The 24747-nt window shown below is 31.7% G+C and overlaps 1 protein-coding gene across 2 annotated transcripts in view; it reads right to left on the reverse strand.

The window, feature by feature from the left end:
- Window positions 1-24747, reverse strand: part of LOC115883354 (pleckstrin homology domain-containing family G member 5) — a 432893-nt gene that overhangs the window by 349869 nt on the left and 58277 nt on the right. Inside the window, exon 1 of one of the 2 annotated variants that reach the window (XM_030901710.1) lies at window positions 10787-11068. The exons of the other annotated variant lie outside the window; for it this stretch is intronic. The gene's annotated coding sequence lies outside the window, so the exon portion shown is untranslated. Of the gene's footprint in view, window positions 1-10786; window positions 11069-24747 lie in introns of those variants that run through there. 2 annotated transcript variants of the gene reach the window in all.

The following is a 24747-nucleotide window of genomic DNA, read 5'->3' on the forward strand; positions in this document are numbered from 1 at the left end:
TAAAATGGATATCTCCATTTTTTCTTCAACTAAAACACGATAATTTACCAAGTGTTTCTTTAATATACTCAGATGCAAAAAAACGCAAGGGAAATATTTTTGGTCTAGTTTAAAATCTCGTTTTAATATGTTATATTTTTTTATTTTTAGCCCTATTTCCTTGATTTTTTAGCAAACTGCATATAAATATATCACCAAATTCAGTTTATTATATACTTTAATATTTGACTTAGGTATTATACAAGGTTAATCGAATAGTGGTTTTTACCCTATCTTTAAAACACCCTGTGCAATAATTTCGTCAGCAAATTTTTCTAAAACATTATTTTTCGGTCAGAACCATGTCTCCCGAATATTTTGTTTTTTGACTCATGTCAACACATGTGTAGGTTAATTTTTAAGAGCAAAATTAACTTGCCACAAACATTTTGCAATTTTTTCAATTATCGTTAGTTCTTGATGTTATTCTTCATAATGATGAGATGGTGGCTTTGGTGATTATTGTTGTGTACGATTGAATAAGATTCTTAGTGTCAAAGACTGGTGCAAAAATCATTGATCTTGTTGAAGATGGCTGAAATTATAATATTCGCATGGCCCTTGAAGAAGAATGAGAAAACATACCACAATATATTTGCAGCATCATTAACAGTATGAACAGATGTCTACAGACAGTTATAGCAGCCGGGGGAGGCAATACAAAGTATTAGAGTATTTTTTACAGTTTTTTGTTTGTTTGTAGACTTAGTTATTACAGTTTTTTTTTAATACCCTTAGTTCTGTTAGTGTTACTAATATTTTTATTAACTTCAAGCCTGTATCGTTATTTTTTATTTAACGTTATTTAAATTTTAATATCACTCTCGATATGACATTACGACAAAAGTCACCAAAGCAACCACGTGATATTAAAAAATAACATCAAAAATTAATGATAGTTGAAAAAATTGCAAATTGTTGGTGACAAGTTTACTTCGCTCTTAAAAATTAACAAAAGCATGTGCTGACATGAGTCAAAAAACAAAATGCTCAGGAGACATATTTCCGATCGAAAAATAATGTTTTGGAAAAGTTACTCACGAAATTATTGCACAGGGTGTTTTAAAGTTAAGATAAAAAACAACCCTTCGATTTACCCCGTATAATAAGTGTGTGTTTATGAAAGTTTATGAAATATCTATTAATATGTTATTGCAGGAAATAAAACCAAGCCTATTTCTCAGATCAGCGAAAAGTATCAAGTCATTTTCACGAGATGCATAAAATGAATCATGATATTGAAAATTGAAATTGAACCATAAAATGTATATATTTGTGGTAAAGAGACTCCCATATGTTTAGTGACAGTGACGTTGAAATAGCAATTTTTAAAATAAATAAATATAATATTCTGGGTAATCTAAATTAATTTTTATAGGTATTTTATATTAATCTTATCATGGTATTAATTCAATTACAAGATAACGTATATGAACACTTTTATTTGATATGGTACTAATACTAACGAAATATGTAAGTATATAGAGTAATTAATTCAATTATTAATATTATAGAAGCCCTAGCAAAATATGATATATAAAACAAACCCAGAGTTCTCAACTGGCAAAAGGGTAAGACAAGAAGACAAAATATATCTACAAAGCTGTTGCAGCAACACTAGAAGAAATCTTCCGTCAACTGGACTAGACCAGCAAAGGATTAAGAATAGATGGAGAATATATACCCATCTAAGATTCGCTGATAACATAGTCCTAATTTCCAACAGTCCTGAAGAACTAAGAACTAAAAGCACAAATTAACGAACTAAATACAGCCAGCAGTAGTAGGTCTCATCTCTACTACCAGCAATCGACAGAAGAATTAAGTCAGCATGGAGTACTCGCAGGTGGCACAATGCTCAACGGAACGGAATATGCTGGGAATAACCAAGAGATACCGTAAACAATAGAATGGATACGACAACAGACCTTCGTAATATATGTCATCCACAGAATCAAATCCCTCAAGTGGCCATGGGCAGGATACCTGGCAAGAAGGACGGACATGTAACAGATGGACCACAAAAATTACAGCATGGTACACACGAAGAATTAAGAGACCTAGAAGAAGATCAAACTTGAGATGGGACCATGATATTAGGAAATTAGCAGGGATAACTTGGGCCCGCATAGCGAACAATAGAAAACAATGGGCCCAATTAGAAAGAGAATATCTAAATAATATGTGAGGGAGGCTACACCATAATTGGAAATGGTTGAATAATCTGAAAATGATGATGATGATGAATTGAATTATTATTAATTAGGAACTGTACAGGGTGTCCCACTAAGAATAGCTCTCGGCTGTATCTCGGAAAGTATTAGCCGTAGGGGCTGCGGAAAAAAATATTTATAACAAAAGAGGCTAAGGGAAATTGCTGGAAATTATTTTCAAGTTTGTAGAACGACCACTAGGGAGCGCAACAGCAACAAAAAATAAGAAAATGAAATTTTTGCACAATTTTCCTAGATAAGATATACTATAAGTAATAGCTTCACAATCTTCAGTAAATTTTGAATATTTTTTGTTAGAGCCATTTCCTTCAACTATTTCAAATAATAAAGGCATTTTGAAAAAGCAATTAAAAGATGAAAAACGCTGATAAGACTATCAAAATGTTGATCTAATAACAATTTGACGTTTATACTGTTACGTCAAAAGCAACTTTTTTCCAAAGCCTACCATGACTTCACTGAATCATCGTTTCTTGTTCACAGTTATTAATATCTTAATTCTCTGGTATTATTGTATTCTGGTATTTCGATTTTAAAATAAACTAACTGTTTCTATCTTATTTTTTTGTTAGAATGGGCATAATTAAGAGGGCTACTGATACCGTTTATTAAATTATACTTTTTTTTTGTAAAAATAAGATAATTATGGGCTTATTTTTTGGTATTTATTATAATTTTGCTAATATTTTCGGTTTGAAAGAAGATATCAAAATGCGGTTTTCGCCGACTTTTTAAGCTTTTACTACTCTTTACTATCCGCTAAAATTACATATACTATTGCATTTAATTTTTTTTGAAAAAACGCGCAATGTTTGTTAAGTTGTAAGACAACGTTCCCTAGCGTCTACGTTCAAAAGCTTATTATTATTGTTTATCTGGTACAATATAGGGTAAGCAACGCTCTTTTAAACGAGCCCTCGCTTGTTGGATTCCGATCATCCAGTCCAGAGTTATTAATATTTAAATAAAAACAGATCTAAACTTCCCCCACCACTTTATTTTGGTAGATAGGGGAAAATGGCTCTAACAAAAAATATTCAAAATTAACTGAAGATTGTGAAGCTATTACTTATAGTACACCTTATCTAGGCAAAATTGTGTAAAAACTCCATTTTCATATTTTTTGTTGCTGTTGCGTCCCCTAGCGGTCGTTCTACAAGCTTGAAAATAATTTCCAGCAATTTCTCATAGTCCCTCTAGTTCTAAATATTTTTTTTCCGTAAATCCTACCGCTAATACTTTCCGAGATACAGCCGAGAGCTATTCTTAGTGGGACACCCGGTACAAGTGTACAACTAAGAATTTAGAACCCCCACTGTTTCTTTTATTTACCTATTACTCATTACCTTTTCACTGAACTTGAAGGAATATTTCGGTGACATATACGAGGACATCCTGTATAAAACGAATGACGTAAAAATAAATTTAAGGAGAAGGCAAAAAATGTTCCTAGGCTCATTAGGGATATCGCCACAGTGTCTGTCTGACAAGTCTTCAAGTAGAAGTAAAAATATATGGAAGATCTCTTACAAAGGAAAGCAGTTAAAAATACTTTGCGTGTTCTGTATATTTAGGCAGGCTTTGTCCCACTATTTGTGTACCAAAATTATCCAATTTTCAAATACAATTACGCAGAATATAATGTCTATACAGGGTAAATAAAAATAATATATTTTGTTTGTTTTTAAGAACATTAGTAAATTGTCTTTCTTGAAATTTGATATTACTTTACCCTTTCGAGGGCTATAACTTCTTTGGGAAGCATTTTAGGGTATATGTTCATTCGTGCATAGAAACTTTTAGAACCAGGGTTGGCATGATTTAAATTATGATTTAAATCGTGATTTAAATCAAGTGACTTCTTTAATTTTAATCATGTGATTAAAATAAAAAAACCAATTTTATTGCAACTTTATAATAAATCAAAAAATAACTGTAAAAGTTATTAAAATGTGTCCTAGAAAATTAGGAAATATATTTCTATAACAGATATAACAGATAATAAATCGAAAAATAATTGTAACATTTATAAAACTATATAAAAATATCTATTCATCAATTTAAATGTTGGATCGATTTTTGAAGTAATTTCGTGTGAATCCATTAGACCGCTAAACGCAGGGATTTATTTTAAAATTTCTGTATAAGTGACAAAAACTCGCTGTTAGAATACATATCATTCGCAAAGTCTAGTGCAGAACTAGGTTCTTCTAATATAGAGAATAATATCTTCATTCCTGAGAATCTATAATCGTTGTCAGAAAATGTGTTGTTTTATATTTTTTTTAGAACGGTTGTATGTTTCCAAATTCCTACCAACATTTTGATCTGCAGTAAGTACTTTATACTTTGATATTAGATAATACATACTAATTTCATCCTCGACTTAAGACTATTTCCGAACAATAGTGTATTGTTTTAGTAGGAGTAAAAATTATTAAATTATACTTTTTTGACGATGCTGTACCTTTGAAAGACCATCGTAAAGCTATTCCGACGTTACAGGGAGGCACAAGAAGTATATTTTTACTCCGAATAAATCATACTATTTCTTTTAAAACATTACAAATAATTTTTTAATCAATTTCAAAAATTACAAATAATATGAACAGTAATAGAACAACAATTTGTACACTCGTTGAATTTGACACATAATATCAGTTTAATAATATATTTTTGTACTTTTGTGCTTAGGCGTAAGAGTGGTTTACTTTTATGCCTAGACCTTAAAATGACAAAAGTTAATATTTTTGAGATGTTTGAAAAAAAATCCTTTTGATCTGAAGCGAGCGACTTTTTTTGCGGAATATATTGGTGACCGATGTGGAAAAATGAAACGCGCCGTAGAATCGTTAATGTTATCGGTTTCGGGTAGAGTTATAAAGATTTATCCATTTAGGATAGGGCTTCAATTGGAAATAAGTCCTAGTCATTTAGAAATCCGATTTAAATATTGTTTTGAATAAAAATAAAAAAAAACTGAATTAATTAAAAAAAATCTGTTTTTATGTTATTTAAAAAATCATGATTTTTTCCAACCCTATGTAGAACCAACCACCGAAATTAGATACACCATTTTTTTAACACCCTGTATAAAAACAAACGTTTTTGGTAGGTAAATTTTCTAAGGAAAAATATGATATTAAAATTTAAGCTGCATTATAGGTGATTACCATTTTCTTGTTTGCATTAATAATAAATGAGTGACATTTTTAAATACAACTAAATTATTCATAATCCGTATCATACACATTGTATCGCCGTTCAACACAAGATTAATGAAGTTAATATAAGTCAAATCACATGTAAATATTATTCTGTGAATTTAACTGGTTACTGGTTACAGCATAATTTTAAAATTCCCTCATTAATTATGCCATAATTAGTCTGTATAAATACATAAAACAAGGATACATTTTTTTAAATTTTATTAGAGTCAGTCACTGAATGAAATTTTCGGCTACTTTAAAATAATATTTACGTTAAATCGTAGTAATATGGTCTTAAATAAAATAAACATGTAGAAGCTGAATGAAAATATTTTTAGAGTATTTGTTTTCTTTTATATGTAGAGATTTATTAAAAATAAAACGTACTATGTAAATTGTAAATGTTTCAGTAAAATATTTATATACAAAAACGTTAACAAAATATAAAAAATAATACATATTTATGTTTTTATCAGTTGGTGTATACCGAGGTGTATACAGGGTGGTGCATCATCGTTGGAAGCATAGGAAATCCCATGCAAATTTTGCACTGTCCAAATATTGGCTTTCCTGTTGCTTTTTAAAGGCCTGCGTACGCTGAATACACATGGCAAATCTGAACAATTTTGGACAAGCTGATTTTAAGTTATTTAAGAAAAACTGCATCTATTTTTAAATATCGGTGTGTGGCACTTCATGTTCATAATGTCGGAAAAAATTATTGCTTGTGCGTCTTTCATTGTATTTTATAAATTGTTGAAACGTCAAAAGAGAAAACGACTGCAGAGGAGATGGTGGAACATAACTGTTTTTAAAAATCGAGTTTTTCATGGTGGTAACAATTTACTAAACGATGTTGAAACAGAAGATTCTGGAAAATTTAAGAACTTTTGTCGGATGTCACTTACAGATTTTGATACCTTATTAGATTTAATTGACATAAAAATAATGAAAAGTGATACCAATTACCGAAAAGTTATTTCACCTAAAGAAAGGTTAGCTATAACCTTACGGGTCTTGTCGATTTTTGTACTCCTCTATTAGTTCTAAAACAACTTCATTCGGCCATTCCATTTTTGATATTGGATCGCAAACATGGTAAACAAAATCCCGTCCAAACCGAACGTGCAATACCGCGAATTTTCTTTGATGTACCGACACGGCGTGGAACAGCGTCTAGAGGCATGTACAGACTAGAGCACACTCACCCGCATGAGCCGCTCGCGTGTGAGCGTGCTCGTTGTAGGGAGTGAAATTTTTGTGTTTGAACGAGTGGCTCATGGCTCAAGAAGGCGAGCCGTTTTTGTTTTCAGTCGATGTTGAGAACTTGTAGGCATGGCATCGCCACAAAACATGTATACCTTAACAAAAAAAAGTTAAAAAGACGAAGAGAAATAAGCGGTGATGGATTAGAGAGAGATATCGAAATCGAAACCAAAGTAACAAGAATTTAATGGCAGACTTAATTTTCGAAGGTGACGAAGCACCATCCTTTTTTTGTTTACTAAAATATTGTTCATATTTTGCTTTTGCATCCCACAAAGCTCTTTTATTTTCATATAAACTAATCAGCATCACACACTTTTCATTATTCCACATGGCTACAAATTGATAGACAACTTAGAATTTAGCAATAACAATCACCGTTTCTATTTGTGCGCCGTCTGAGTACGTCCACACTAGAGCGCCGATCGCGGGCCTACTGAGCATGCTCGCCTTTGAGCATTGCCAAAAAACCGACAAGTGGGGGCTCGCGTCGAGAACGCTCAGATGCGCGCGCGCGAGTGTGAGCGGCTCATGCGAGTGAGCGTGCTCTAGTCAGTACATGCCTTAGCAAGTAATCATTCGCTCGCTCGCAAAGCCGTCCACACCAGTTAAGCGTTCCCATAGAACATACCCGAATTCTTGCTCGCTCATCCGGTCTGGACACCCCTTAAAATTGGTATGCATGTGTATTCCGCATAGGCAGACCTTTAAAAAAACCTATTTACCACTTAGTTGTAAAATCAACAAAGGAGCCAATATTTGAACAGTTCAAAATTTGCCTGGGATTTCCTATGTTTCCAATGACGATGCACCACCCGGTATGTTTATTCTAATCAGATGTTAATTGGAAATTAAATTTTAATATTATTCCAATTGTAATTATTGCATAAATAAAAAAATACTAGTATCAAAAACAGAAACACCTGTCATGGCCAAGAGACAGTTACCTCTCAGGATATAATATTAAGACAAAAAAAGAGACATAAGTTATAAATATCTCTTGCAAACTATCATAAAAGACTTTTAAATTGAATGATGCAAAATGTTAATAAATAAATACAGGAGCAGCGATTCACTTATAGGCTTGTTACATTTCAGTTGATTTAAAAAAAATTCCGACCGTAGCGCTGTATACGGCAGAAATCAGTAATTTTCGCTATGTAAATTACTGGTTACTGATTACCAATATTGAAATTGTAGCTTTGTGATAATATTTAAGTATTTTAGTTTTTTGCTAGTGCAGTTATTGAAACTATAGAACACTCAGGTACGAGGTTTGTATGATGTAACGCTGTTTCGAGTAGTAAAAAATAAGTGAAAAAGAATCCGAACTAGGCGTCGTGTCGTGTTGTGACGATTTCAAATGTTAATAAAATTGCCGAAAAAATGTTAACGCATAAAGGAGAGCGTAATTAAGGCGTTGTTGAGTGCAATAACAATCTATAACTCAACTTTCTCGGATATTGAACTGTCCCAAAACAACATTTTATAGCTTCATAGTTTCTCACACCGATTTGATCAAAAGCAAAAATGGATTCAAGCAGTTCGACGAAACAAGTGAGTGAACAAAGTGCCCATTACATATTCAAAAATTAAATATATGCCTATTGGGCCAAGGGCCTCCTATTGGGAGAGGGTAAAATATAATTTGCAATATTAATGGTATACTCTTTTTTTAATTAACTAGTGCTTAAATTTTTTATGAATATCTTCTAAAATTATAATTATGTACTTTCAAAACATTTCGTTATAGCCGAAATAGCCTAAGATATATCCCCACTAGCAAAACCGGTGCGTAAAATTATATATGCTCGCTAATATAGCTGAACTTTATTAGCTTCAATAATAAATTATAATATCTAAAAGTTAGACCTTCTGAAGATCAAAATATTGACTTTTTTATTTTTTAGAATTTTCACAAATTATACTTCCTTGCACTTTTAGAATAATTATATAAACTTTTTTTCGCATACTCGCTATTTAAAGCCGTGTATTTGTATATATCGATTGTTTACGATATTCTCCGATGGTGGCAGCACCGCCGGAGAATGCACCAAGCCTATATCAGAGAACAAATCAACAAGTTGTCAAGTTGTTGAAACATACAATAAGAAAGTGCAATATACAGTGTGTCAATTTTAAAACTTTCCACCCTTAATATCTTTCTTGCAGTTAAAAGTATGAAAAATCGGAAAGACACGTCAATTTTGTTTGTAAGGGGGACACTTTAAATTAATATTTTTAGCCTTTTTCTTTTAACCCCCTAGGAAGGGGAGATATCACCATTACAATCTTAAATGGGAAGGGGGTCAAGTGGCACATGGTTTTAAAGGGCGTTTAATTTTCTCTTCAGTGGTATCCTACTTTGTTGCTTTTTGTCGAGTGGTTTCCGAATAATCACGTTTCAAAGTTGCAGAAACAATTAAACATGCCTGCATTGAGATTTTGGTTTTCAGTCTAGTGTTTACACAAAAATTATTGCAATAGATCTCCTTATAGTACAAAAGATTAGAAGATCACATTACACCACTTACGCCCTATCTTATAAGTTGATCAGAATGTTGTCCATTTTGCTGTTAACAATAATAAAGTGTGTTTTCAAACTCCTTCCTAACATTTCGAAAAGTTCACCGGGAATTGACCGGCATTCTGCTGTAATTCGCCTTTTAAGATCATCAATATCAGTAGGTTGTGTTCTATAAACAATGGATTTAAGATGTCCCCAAAGAAAGAAATCTAAGGGTGTTAATCCGGTGATCTTGGAAGCCATTCAATTGGTCCCCTTCTGCCAGCCCATGTACCCGGAAATCTCTCGTTTAACCACTGTCGGATCGGAAGAAAATAATGAGGTGGAGCCACCGTCCTGCTGGAATGTTAACAAATCCTCCTGTATAACTGATTAGAGGTTGCCACTCATTCGAATTTAAGAAAATAAACGTTAATGTTTATTATGTTTTCTGTTTATTAGTATTTCGACCCCCCTAGAAAAATATAATTGCTACGTCCATGTTTCCACCTAATCTTCTAATTATTTATACTACAAGGAGACCAATTGCAATATTTTCTATAAGCACTAGCCTGAAAACCATAATCTCAATGCAGGCATGTTTAATTGTTTCTGCAAGTTTCAAACGCGATTATTCGGAAACCTCTGAAAAAAACGCAACAGAGTAGGATACCACTGAAAAGAGAATTAAACGTCCTTTAGAACGATGTGCCACTTGACCCCCATTCCCATTTAAAATTGTCAGGGTGACATCTACCTCTCCTAGGGGGTTAAAAGAAAAAGGCTAAAAATATTAATTTAAAGTGTCCCCCTTACAAATAAAATTGACGTGTCTTTCCGATTTTTCATATTTTTAACTGCAAGAAACATATTAAGGGTGGGAAGTTTTAAAATTGACACACTGTATATAATAGATATTGGCCACATAAGGCCAGTAGTTATGCCACGCACAGGCACAGGTATCAGAGATCAAATTAAAAAAAATGGTGATTTAGGAAAGTCCTTGTCTAGAGGACATAGCACATTATCTTTGAAAAGTAAAGAAAGAAATTCGAAAATTAAGAGGTCTCTGTGGCTTTCACATCATACATTTAATGACAAAGAAAATATAGGTATCTCGACAGTGTGGTCTAATTAATTTGTCATCACAGAAATAAAGAAAGGTTCATTTACATTAATTTGGAGAAATAATCCAAAATGAAGAGTCTTATAATGCGCGTTTTACAACCATGTCAAACCATCATTAGTAGATCATCGCAAGAAACATAAATAATAAGTTAAATAACCAAGAATAAAATATCGCTATACTATCTGTCTGAATCTAATCTCTAGAATGTATGACAAACCACCTTACATTAAATTTATCTAAAGATAAAACTATTATTATTTTGACGCTCTTTTTACGGAATTCTACCCAGAGCCTTATCAAATCACTTTTATCTAAATCAAACAACAAATTTCTTGGTACTGCTGCTGTATATATTGCAAAAAGAGAGAAATATAACTAATTAACAAGAAAATTGCATACTTACATAATATCTTTACGAAAGTGCATCGCAAAGTGAACGTGAAAGTAATCCAAAAACGAGAATCACGCACTTTACCACTAAAACATTTTTGTTTAACTTTTTTAACGCACTAAACACTAAAAATATCTATTAACTAAAACTAAAAACTATCGCGATAGACGGGTTTGTTGACAGAGGGAAAAATCGGGGAAAAAATTGAACGTGAGGCGGGAACGGGTAACTCGATTTTAAAACTAACAACTGGCGCGTACAATACACACGGATACTTGACGATATATCGGGAGACCGGCGAAATGCTCGCCATGTGACAAGGATAAAAAACGGAGAACGACTTTGGTGGAGCGTACTCCGCGAGTAGGGGAGATCGGGGTACGATAGTGAACGCGTTTGCTACTTTCATTTAAATGTGTGAGAATAATAGAAACAATATACGGATATACATAAATTAAACTATAGGTTTATTTAATTTGGTAATTATTGCAAAAACTGGAAATCGTCCGATTTTCACCAAAATTGGTATACACATTTATTAGGATCATTTTTTCTTGGCGGTCCCTTACCGTTTTTCAGAAAAACGGAAAATAATTTCAACATTGAATTTTTCTTTATTTCGGCCCTTTAAAGTAATAATTTTTACTATATTTTCATTATATTATAGTTTATCTAAAGCCACACTTGATTGAGGATAGAAAAATGTCCAAAATTTTATTGAAAAACACTTTTCTTAACAAAATAACAAAGAAAATTGAGCCAGATGGAAGTTGGACATTTCATATATCCTTCTTTCTCTCTCCTATGTAATGAGAGAGACAAATATATTCTAGACCTAATATAGAAATTTGAAAATTTACGACGTTGCCATATCTTCTATTTTTTCGGGTGATTAGAGATTTTAAATAAATTACCTATTATGAGATCTGACAATAATATACGAAATAGTTTTAATATACGAAAGAGTTTTGATTGCATTGGTTTCAACTTCTATGCGGAGGGGTTAATCTTTTTTTGTTATATTATATTAAAAAAAGATTAACCCCCTCCGCAAAGAAGTTATATAAAGACTATTTATAACCACGAAGTTGCACGAAAGAGTTTTGATTGCATTGGTTACAACTTCCATGCTATGGGTGTTAATCTTTGTTGTTATATTATATCAAAAAAAGAAACACCCTTCGCATGGAAGTTGTAACCAATGCAATGAAAAATCTTTCGTGCAACTTCGTGGTTGTAAATAGTCAGATCTCGTTGGTAAAATAGCAGTTATGGGAAGGAGCCGTTCTTCTGGCGACGGCCTTTCGTAATCCCAGAATGAGCGAAAAAACACGCTAAATTTAGGTTTAACATTGGCAACGTTGCTTTAAATGCCAGAAACACATAACTCAACATTTTCAGATTGTTTACAAATTTATTTTAGCAAATTTTCCTCTATTATGCATAGATTAAAAAAGTAACAGAAAATAGCAAAAACATTATTGTTTATTGAATACCTAACAAAATATGTGCTAGAAAACCTTAAAAATATGAGAAATTAAGAAAAATTCGATGTTGAAATAATTTTTCGTTTTTCTGAAAAACAGTAAGAGACCGCCAGGAAAAAAGTTTCGGATTCGTAATCTACGACCTCAAAATAGGGTGTATACCAATTTTGGTGAAAATCGGACGATTTCCAGTTTTCCCAATAATTACCTTTCATTTAGATACTTCACACTAAGGTTGAAAAAAAAATATTTTTGTTGTTTTTTTATGGTTTAAAACAGTTTTAATTGTTTAAAACATTTGTTTTAATCTCTATTTTAACCGACATAGTGTAGGTGGCATTAAAAATAAAGAAAATAGTTTGGATAATGATAAGAAAGACTAAATTAACGGTGGTAACGTTTCTGGTTTCCCATCAGAATTTATCGAGATTCGCAAACAATCCCCAGAAATTTTTAATAAAACACAATGTTATTTTTAAAATTTTGCTTTCTTTTAATGATAGCGTAAACCGCACATATTAATTAACAAATCAACAACAAACAATAAATTAAACAAGCTATACCCGGTTGTTCTACATAAAAAGTAAAGAGCAGAGTAAAGCAGGACGCACATTATCGCGGAACGGAATAGATCGGAACGTATCGGATCGGAACGGAATGGAATGGAAATTTTGCATCATCGCACATTAGAGCGGACTTCCTCGGAAAAATGTATTTGTACATATTTGAGTAATTTACGACTAGACTGGCTTGGTTTAAGTTTTAGTGTGTGTTGTTCTTTTGCGATGGATTTTTCAGACCAAATACGTTTAAAATAAAGTATACGGAGGGTACCGCTTAAATTCCTGTCCCGATATTGAAGGATGGCTATAGAATTTCAATGCATTTCCTACATAAGTCTATCCTTGTGTTGTAGGAGGTTTGACTAAACAAGGATGAACCTATGTCTTGAAACCATTCGACTCGATTTTCTGTCCTCCTTCAATACCGGGACGTAAATCCTCTCATTGCTCTTATGGGGAGGCCGTCGTATATTTTATTTAAACGTATTTGCTTTAGACGAAGAATTTGTGACATTGTGTGTATTTTTAGAAGAAGAAGAAGAAGTTGAAAGAGAAATTCATAAAAAAACGCAAATGGGTCCATGAAATAACCTTGAAATTGCAAGAATGTGGCGAATTTCACCATCTATTCCCAGACCTATTAGAAGACGAGTACTTCTGGATGTCTAGAGAAAAATTTTACGATTTGTTAAAAAATCTAGACATTCAGAAACAAGATACGACTTTTCGAAAAGCTATAAGTGCAGAAGAAAAGTTGGCGTTGCCATTAAAGTAAGTATGTACATAGGTTTATTTTACAAAAACCGGAGGGGGCTGTGGAAGAACGGAAAAAATTCGCTCGGCAAGCAATCCCAGCGATTCCCTTCCGTTCCTCGCGGCTCCGATCCGCGGTAGTGTGCGGCCTCTAACTTAATTATATACTTTTTAAAATTTCCGTTCTATTGCGATCCGTTCCGATCCATTCCGTTCCGCGATAATGTGCGTTCTGCTTAATACTTTTTTATAATCTCTACCAGTTTCCACGTGTACAGGGTAAGAAAAATTGGACGCTTTTAAAGGGAAACACCCGTTTCTATAGGAGATGAAAACTAATATCGGTGTCTGGATCACAATTTTTAGCAAGAACATGATAGTGAAAACCGAACATCTGTTATCGTTTCGGAGTTACGGGGTGTTTTTCAAAAATGTGCATTTTAAAAAAAAAGCTGCAACTTTTTTGCTGCGGAAAATTTTATATTTTTATGAAAACGGGACCGATTTTGAACATTTATTTTGAACACATTGGGGGTGAAAGATACCCTCGCATAACCGCTAAGTACTTCTAATTCTTGTCTAGATTATACGGGCGATTTAAAAATAAGAACCTTTATTCTTCCGCAAAGATAAAAATTCAAAAAGAAAACAGACAGAAAAGTCCAGCGGCCTCGATGGCCAACGGCTGGGATCTTGGTTAGCTATTCAATTATTCTCGAAGTTGGCTTCAAAAATTTGCTGATAACTCCAGCGTTCTGAAGCGGTACCTCGTCTTGCTGGAGTTAAAATATGTTTTCGAGTTCCATTAGGAGCAGATCATCAATAAGGTCCAAAGCCTACTAGTTAAAAGGGCGAATTCTTAAAAATGCTGTATTTTGAAGGAACAAAATATTAAGTGTGCTATATATTTGGACAGGTAATTTTAAATTATTTTCTGTTAATTAAAAATATACAGTGTGTCCCAAATAAAAAAATCAATTTTTCTGTTGATAACTCTTAAATTATTAATTTAAAAAAATACTTAAACCATTAAATTGGTACTTTGGAAATGTTTTCATAAAACTAAAAGTTTCCTTAGTAAAAAAGTTTGTTAAAAATGCACATTTTTGAAAAAGACCCCGTAACTCCGAGACGGTAACAGATATCAATGTGCGGTTTTCAGCATTATATTTTTGATAAAAATTGAGCTAAAGGCAAAAAGAAGCGTTCAATTTGACCCATCTTGTTCAACAGCATTTAATTAATCAGAATATATTTAGTATAATTAAATCAATAAAATTACTCATAACATTATTATACAGGGTGGTCTAAATTGTATTCGGGAGACTTCGGTAATATATTCTGCATATAAAAATAAAGTATTCGAATAAATTTATGTCCAAAAATGCTTTGTTTCGCAGATACAGCGTGTAGAAGTTTTATTTTTGTTTTGTTATTTTTTCCAAATAATTTCTTAACTATAGTCGATATATTTGGGTGAAAACTGGTGCCTGGGTGTTTTTTGATATGAGACATTTGATTTCGACGTCAAGATGACTCCTACTTTTAGGGGTGGCCACTTACATGTTTTTTTAACTTATTTAAACAATAATAACTTTTCGTTCGTACCTGTATAAAACCATTGGATAAAAAATACATTTCCGTCATTTTTACGTAAAAAAGGCCTTTCGATAAAAATCGTCACGTGCAAGCTTTCAAAATATTTGAAATGTTAATGAATTAGTCAATACATGTCATTATTGGCAAAAAATAAACATGTTTACTACATAGGGAACTTTTCAAACATTTTCAAGTTCAGTCTAATAACTATAATGCAGTCAATATGTTTAATTTTTGTCAATAATGATACTGTATCGACTACTTCTATTTCAAATAGTAGTTTTTTTATTAGTATGAAACTTGGGAAAATTATAAACGGGATTGACCAATTTAGAATAAGCAAATTTTCTATGAAGAATGCATTTTTCTGAAATTGTTAATAATAGGAAAGGTTTTTTTCTTGTAAAGACCATCCGAGAAGATAATTTAAAAGTATATCCTACATTCCTATTGTAAATGTTGATTTACCAGATTTATAACGTGAATATCTATTAAAAATGAAAACAATTATTATAGTATCCTCATTGTTTTACCATTTGCCACTTTTGTCTCAAATAAATCTACTCTCCCCTACCGAACTGATCGCAAAGGTAGTCGAATTGTCGGAATGTGAGCGGTTTTTTCTTTATTTTTTCACGATATTTTTCGGTGGGTTTTGAATTATTTCGATGACAATCGAGTCGGCCACGGCTGTTCAGCCCTGGCCAACTCGATGCACGACGACACGCTTGTTTTTGGGTCGTACCTACGTACTTGGATGCAAATTGGAAGGAAACTGGACTTGAATCTTGGAACTAGTGATGAGCGATACGATGCCGATTAAGAAATTTCGATACGTTCCTCGATACTTTCATATCATTTTTATTTTTTCTTTTTTATTTAATCTATAATAATTATTGTTGTTAAGTTGCCTAGTTGCCGTCTTCTTTTTCAGACAAACAAAACGAAATTTGGTATGTTATGATATAACATAAATCAGGATTGATTGACTTATTCAATTATTTTTGGTAACTTCCTGTTTCACCGGAAATTACTATAACTTTTGATTTTTAAATAGTATTTTATTCCTAGCGATTTTGTCACTGCCTACAAATCATTGTTTTTTTTTTATAGAAAGCTGCTTTCAAATCAAGTTCTTTATTGCTTTTTTAATTATACAATGGTGAATAATAATTCACCTTGAATCTTAATCCAATTGTTTTATTTAAGATCTCTAAATATGAGCAAGACTTAAAACAGGCTTTGAAACGGCTCACTAAATAAAAATACAGTTTAATAATAAACCAAGTTTTTTAATAAAATCTTTGAAAATATTTTTTAATTGATGATCATAATATACACAGGGTGAGTCTTAAATATGTGCAAATATTTTATGGCTGGTAGATATCGATAACAGAGGTATATTTTCTCTTTGCCGTTTTTTCTAAAATAGCGCAGATATTTTAATTTAAAAATTTAAAAAAATTTCTGAAATTTTTAAAACCGCACTATTTTTTTGGATTTTCGTCCCTCTAAATTTAATCTACTACCTATGTCACCAAATTTTTTAAAATATTGTGTCTTTTAACTGAAAATTTAAAATGTTCAATTTTTTTCGAAAAACACAAACATTTTTTTTTCGTAAAAAAATCCTTAGAGACGTGTTCTTGGAATCTAAATATACCACCTTAAAAATATTGGCAACTATTTAAGACTCACCTATATAGTACAACAGAAATTTATTTTTTAAAAGGGGATTTTTGAAAAATAAGGAATAGGATTGTTCAAAAATAAGGTTTGTCTTCTGATAAAAAAATCTAGATTATAATCAAGTTGCAATAATCCAGGTATAACACCCTGTCACCACTGTTTAACTCTACTAGTTATTACATAAGTCATTTCAAAATGTTTCCAGTCTTTTAATATCAAACACTGATATTTGCCAAAAAATATATAGCCAAGGTGAACAAATAAAAATCTCACTCAGGTTTGGATGATTCATCTGTATATTAGTATTCAGATGAATTAGTAAATCCATAGCTTTTAACCGAGTAAAAGTTTGTTATACCGAGTGATACAAATTCAACTATTATCATTGAGATTTTGGAAATGGTAATAAATATAGAGTGGTTCAAATTGAAGCGAAGTTGCGTGTCAATGAAAATGAGCTCAATGATTGTCCGTTAAGTAGTTGAACATACCTTTATCATTTCCGGAAATGAAATTAGGTGGTCTTTAGTGACTAATAGGAGTTTGGAATATACTCAAAATGAGAATTCCACTTCTCCAACTCCCAGTGGATGACATTCAAAGAATGTACAACTTTCAGAAACACTTCACTGTGGTATTAAGCAATAAAAAGAATTGGAAGAGGGAAACATTTGCTCAGCAAGTAAAAGACCATACCATAACGTGGTATATTGATGCTTCCAAAATCAGAGCAGGAACAAGAGTAGGCGTACATATTTGGGTCGAAAACTAAATACTCCTAATCAATGGGCACCTACCCCAACATCCTTAAGACAGAAATAAAAGCTATCGAAAGATGCGTACATCTTATACAGGGTGAGTTTCCTACGATGTTCTCGATGGAACTCGATGGATCTCGGAAACTACTGGAGATAGAGAGTCGGTTAAATGGGGAAAGAATTGCAGTTTTGTGGGGTCATAAATATGCGCCTTTCAGATTTTCCAAAAAGTTCATGGCTTACTAGATATTTTGAAAAAAACAAAACAAATTCAAGGTACGAGCATTGGAATCTCGGTAACCGTAATAGATACGAACATGGTTAAAGTTGCGTTTTAGGATGTTCACCAAGATGCAATCAAAATTTTTTTAAAAATTTCAAGGGTTGCTGAGTTTTTTGGAAAAACGGATTTTTTTGAAAATCATTTTTATTTTTTCCTGGCATTATTTTTTAGGAAATGAAAAAACTAATTGCACATTCTCATTGCCACTTTATTAGAGCTATTTGATAGAATTTTTAGATTTTCAAATTAGCTGATAATTCGTAAGATACAGGGACCAACTTAATTTTTTGAAATACGGACCTGCATTTTTTATTCCAGATTTTGAAAGTACTCGGTCTCCTGAGTACAATGATATGCCACACTTAATATTTTTTTTATGTTTCGGTCATTTGAACATAATTTATTTAAACTAATTTCAAGTCCGCCTATGTTTTTTTTAAGGATTTAATCTAGTCATCGTTACAATATTGATAAGCTTTCAAACTTAACAATGACGTGAGGTAAAACATTGAATACGGTAAATTAAATGCAATAACTAAATGGGCATTACTTGGCGTCATTTGTAAAAGTGAAATCAATACATTTCAACATTTACAATAAAGAGTATAAACATTCGGAACTATAACAAGAAGTTATGTTCAAAGATCGATAAATAAGATTGAACAAAAAATAAATTTGTGCATTAGGAAGGGTAGTAACCCTTTCGAATATGTAGAGCATTAGAAACTAGTTTATAGAAGTTGATTTATTTATAACAACTATGATAAATATTATGAATATTATTAGATCGTACTCTGAGATTACAAATTCACAATAAAAAAGTTAAAAAACATATATTTTTAAATTGCTAACCTGGATATTATCGAGGATATTATTTATTTGAATCTTTGAATTAGCTCGATTTTCCTTATTCAATGTTAATTAGCGCTGATCAATATTGCTGCGATGAATATAATTTAGATTAAATAGTTTAAAAAACCAGAGTCGTACTTGGAATTATTTTAAATAACAATTAACTAGTTTTGTTGTTGTTAAGTGACCCAAAACAAAAAAAAGTATAAAGTGTGACATATCATTATACTCAGGAGATCGAGTTCTTTCATAACCTGAAATAAAAAATGCAGGTCCGTATTTAAAAAAATTAAGTTGGCCTCTGTATCTCACAAATTATCAGTTAATAATATATAAGTACTATCAGATAGTCCTAATAAAGTGGCTATGAGAATGTGTAATTAGTTTTTTGTTTTTCTAAAAAGTAACGACAGCAAAAAATAAAACTGATTTTCCAAAAAATCCGTTTTTTCCAAAAAACTCAGCAACCCTTAAAATTTTTAAAACATTTTTGATGGCATCTTGGTGAACATCTCAAGGCGCAACTCTGCCCCAATTTAACCATCTTCGTATCTATTACGGTTTCCGAGATACCAATGCTCGTATCTCGAATTTGTAGCACCCTGCATAGTCCTCCTACTAAGGGTACCAGCCCACCAACGGATAGAAGGTAATGAAAAAGCAAACGATCTAGCTAGAAAAGGAGTGAATCCTACTTGGACTAGGACGTTTTGCTTCCTAAATGGTTCCTTAGTTCCGCTTTAAGCTGGTAAGCGGAACTAAGGAACCTGGAAGACTCCATCCGTAATCAGGAATGGGAATCCTCCAACAGTCTAAGACACTTGAAGAAATTTCTCAGGACTTACTACCGACAAAAAATCAAAGATTTTTCTTAAATTGAGTAAGAAGAATCTTCAGATTGTCACGGGGTTTTTAACAGGACACTATCTCCTCAATGAACAGCTTAGTAGATTGAAACTAAAAAAAAAAACGACCAATGCAGATTTTGTGGCCAAGATGAGGAAACACCAGAACTCCTCATCACTGAGTGCACCAAGACAACAAACATTCGTGCCATAAACTTTGGTACGACTGATATCGGATATGGAGAACTAACTTCAATAAAACCGTCTCAGATACTGGATTTTGTCAAAGCCCTGAGACGGCGGTATGATGAGTAATAACTCAAACTTACTGATTAACTTCCCCCCTCTCATTATAATCTACAACCTGCAATGCGGTAGAATTCTATACAAACATTTCATTGGTACCCTGTATGATTCAAGTATCTCTAAACAATAATATATGACTATTACACCGATGCATTAGGTATATTTAGAAAAGATAATAAACAATATTCGTGCCAGTTGTAAAGTACTATGAGTAAAAAGCGTCATAATATCCGAATTATCTAATTGCTAGGTCGTACAGCTAACTTGTCATTAATGATGCATTTGCATTTTTACATTTTCATTAGTGATGCAGAAAAAGTGATCTTATTTAACTTGAATTTTAATTCAAAAAAAAATCAACCAGATATTCATGCTCATAATACGTATCTATTGGGTTTTACAAAAACTATATATAAAATTGTTTCAGATATTCTATAGCAAAATAAAAGACCAATACATTTTAATTTTAACACAAAACGTGTGTTTCGCTAACCATGTTAGCATCATAGGCAGATGATTAAGACTAAGCTATTAATAATTACCTACTGATGATATTAACATAGTTAGCGAAACGTGCGTCCAGTGTTAATAGAGTAGTGCACTAGTGTTTTACTTTGCTATTGTAACACCACAACTGTAATAAGTTATTCTATAAAAATATGTACTTATTTGCTTATTAGTGGAGTGCCCAGAGACTTTTACCTCGGAATTCAATTACTGTCAATGTATTAATGTGAAACCTTCTGAATTGTGTTTTATAGATAAAATACTAAAATGTTTACCCATTTTTTTTCGTTGCTTTTAATTTTTTATTTTAGTAATTTTAGTAAATTCTTAATTATTTCCTTCTTCATATTTTAATTTGTTTAATTCTTTTTCTAAGTAAATTTATTGAAATAAATAAATCTAATGTAGGTATAACCTATACCTATTCTGCTTATATTCTAATCATTGAAATTTTCACTGAAATCGAATTATACAGGGTGGCGCGTCTTATACGACGCGGTTTTTGCAAGGAGAACGAAAGTTTCTATTGAAGTGAAATTTTGTGAGCTTATGTAAGTCAATTTAAAGCATTTTCTAAAATTATGTAGAGTTCTACAGAGTGTCCGCAAAAAAAGTTACACATCAAGGTTATGTTTTTTTTTGTAATGGAACACCCATGACCAACATGACAGACAGGCCAGAGACATCGATTTGTGACGTCACCGCACTAGTCCGGCTTTTGTATTGTGCCATATAGTACTGCATATAGGTTTTGCATAAATAATAGTATTTATTGATAGGTTTGCCAGATATAAATATGAAAAATATTATACAGAAAGGTATTAAAAAATAACATTAACTTTTTATCGCGTTAAAGTAATTGAATAGCATTAAAATTTAGATCTAAAGCACGAATATGAATATGAAATAAACTACAGCATAAGATGAACAAAATAAAATCTAGATAATAAAAAGCGTGTCCTAAAATTGCGTTAGCGAGTGTTTAGCAACTAGTAATCATATACCTGTGATAAAAAGTTTCCAAATATTAAAAAATTTGAAAACTATACGTTTATCGACAAGTTAAGAAAATGTATTGTACGACCCTGACAACTATATGTTGGGACAAGGTCACATTATGGAATTATTGCCCTGGTTTTTCAAAATGACTGAAAAATATATGTTTAATTTTTTAAATATAAACATAGCCATATATCCTAAACAACTTGACAATATTTTATGAATTTGTAAATCAATCCATATTTACAGTTTTTCATTTTGTTCATAAAAGGACAAATTTGCTGACAACTAAATGTTGGGACAAGTATTTTTAAATAATTAATATCATCCTAGGCGGCTTTGGTATAAACGTCACAAATGTCGCAAACTGTTTACTTCAACATTGACAGCTTGTAAGTGACTCGATACTTTGAGTAATGAGATTTACTGTAAGACATTTTAATTTTTTTAATTTTCAATTTTGTTAATTTAATCCAAAGTAATGGTCCGTGGAACAGCTACAAATCAAAAACTACGCGAAATTATCATTCGTCAATACAGTACGGGAAAAACAATTCGAAAAGTTTCTGATGATTTAAGTATTCCAAAAACCACGGTCTTTAATATAATAAAAAAAAATACGGCGAATCTGCCAACGTAAACGTTAGAGGTAAAAGTTCGGGAAGGCCAAAAGTTGTATCTCAGAGAGATTTACGAAATTTAGTAAAAATTTGCAAGTCTGCGAGAAGTACTCTTCGCGAAGTAACAGTTAAATGCAATACTGTAACTGGTTTAAATATATCAAGAGAATGTTGCCGAAAATATATCCATAAATGCGGTCTGGGGTTTTACAAGGTAAACTTTCTGTGTGGCAAATGAACCAATATTTAAGAAACCACCCTCAACGGACAATTTTTGATTTGCGGACAAAACTGCAGGAAATTTGGGATAATTTTTCTCCTCAAATGTGCCAATATTTGGTAAATACAATGCCATTAAGAGTTCAGGCAATTGTTAAGGTGAAAGGTGATGTAACTCCGTATTAAACAAATTTCTTGTTGTGCTGTCCCACTATATAGTTGTCAGCAAATTTGGCTTGATTTTGGCAAAATAAGCTATTATCAAACGTGATTTGTTTGCAAAGTTATAAAAATATAGTAAAATTGTCTAGATCATATTGTAATGTTTGAATTTAGAATAATAAACAAAATAAATTGAGTCGTTTTAACAAATTACTATTTTTATTGCAAAAAAAAGACCTTGTCACAACATATAGTTGTTAGGGCTCGTATATGATAACGGCAGAATACATTTTAAAGTTTAATTAAAAATAATTGTAAAAATTTGCCTAACATATTTAAAAAATGTGGATATCAGATAGAATTAACTATTAATATTAAGTAATTTGTAGTTCGATGTTCATCAAGTAACCATCTCCATAAATCGTAAATAAAAAGATAAAGATATCATTTTTTTTATATAAAATACTGAAATAAAGTACAAATTCATTTAATTTCTTAAAATATATTTGCCATTTTATAATAATAATAATACTTTCCAATATTTATTTCATCCTGAATTTCCAAATCTTGTTTTCTTTCATCGGGACGTTTTCTCTTTATGGGAACATGCACAGAGGGTCCATAAGAGGGTTGATTTGGAAAAATTGTAGGCACAGCATGTTCTGTAGGTTTTGGACGTGACCTAGTTACAGTTCTTTGTACCATGATGTAGACAGATCCTGAGGACTTATTATAATTGCTGCTACAAGGCACAGGCACAGAACAATGTCGCGGAATTTTTTATTTCACAAAGTAAAAATAAAGAAACGAAAACTGTTTTACATAAAAATACACGTCACTGACGTTGGTTTAACACTATATACTAACACTAACGCTATTAATTATGTTTTTATATAAATTCCCCAACTTTTTCCTAGCCCGGACACACAGCCGGCATCTGGACCACTTCGGTAGAACTGTCAAAACAGTCAGGCCTTGAATATGACGTTAGCCACGGAACATCCTATATATTAATTGATTTTTGGATTCTAGAAAAAAAATAAAGGTTTGTTTCATTAGAAAAGTATATGACGAAAACGTATAGTTTTTGAAATATATTCACCGGCGGCACGAAAAATGGACACCTTAAAACTTTGATTTATTTTAAAGGTTAATATATTTTATTTTAATGGGCCGATTTTGATGATTTTTTAAGCAGTGTGTTACTTAACAGTGTGTCACTTTTAACAATTACTTGACTTTTTTGTATATTTTTCTAAATTAAAAATGAAACTCCCCATCTGTTAATTATACGAGTGAAAACAAAATGTTGATATTTTATTGAAAGTTTGAAACACCCTGTGAAATATGTTAAAACAAAAAGAAATTTAAAAATCATTTTATCATCTAGATACATCCTTTCTCCATGGTTTGTTTTTTGGTTCATTTCATTAGCTTTATTTTTGTTGGAAATATTCGGTTTTAAAGAAGGCACTAATATTTTTTCGTAATTTTTACATTAAGACCATACCTTTGCTTTTGGACCTAGTCAACACATCTAGTAAGTTCTGGTTCCGAAGCAGGCCTTCTTGACATAATATTTGCTTCATTTAATTAAAAATAAATTTGCTTCTTCTTGTAGTCCGTTAGTTAATATGTACGGTCCTTAAGTGCAATTCATTATCAATTTGAAAAGCTGGCAAACCGAGAGGCAAACTTACCATAAGTCGGCCGTCTCGATTAGAAGTTCTCATACAAAGGTTCCTGGACGTCTAGATTGACGTCCTCATGGACGTGGTCATAATTTAAAAAAAACATTTAGTATACTCTATGGTATTAAGGTATTTTTGGAACCGGAATTTTATAGCAAATTCACTGCACTCGAATAAATAAATGAAATATATTTGACTCACCCTGTATAAAAAAATATTTTTGAAATGTGAATTAGCATTAAACATATTATTTTGTAAAAGGTTTGGGGTGAAAATCTCAAATAGGAATCCTGATACAGAGCTTTTCCGGAATACCGAGCCATCTTGTATGTATGCATTTGTATATATGTGTTTATTTAAATACTAAAGTGAAAGCAACGAATTTAAATGGGTAAACTTTGTAATATATATTATTAACAATACAATGCAAAAAGTTTTATAAAAATTCGTTCACAGTAAATGAATTCCAAGTATCTTTTGTATCCCCTAAGGGCTTAAAGCACTCTCCACTATACATATATACTTTTCTAATTATAACATAAAATAACCCATAATTGAAAATATTAATATTATTATTACAAAAAATATTTTCTATTTTATTCAAAATTCTAAGTAAAAGTATTAATTATTTTAATATATT

This window comes from Sitophilus oryzae, unplaced genomic scaffold, assembly GCF_002938485.1.
Source record: "Sitophilus oryzae breed Bouriz unplaced genomic scaffold, Soryzae_2.0 scaffold_186_pilon_pilon, whole genome shotgun sequence".
In the NCBI taxonomy this organism is placed as follows: Eukaryota; Metazoa; Arthropoda; class Insecta; order Coleoptera; family Curculionidae; genus Sitophilus; species Sitophilus oryzae.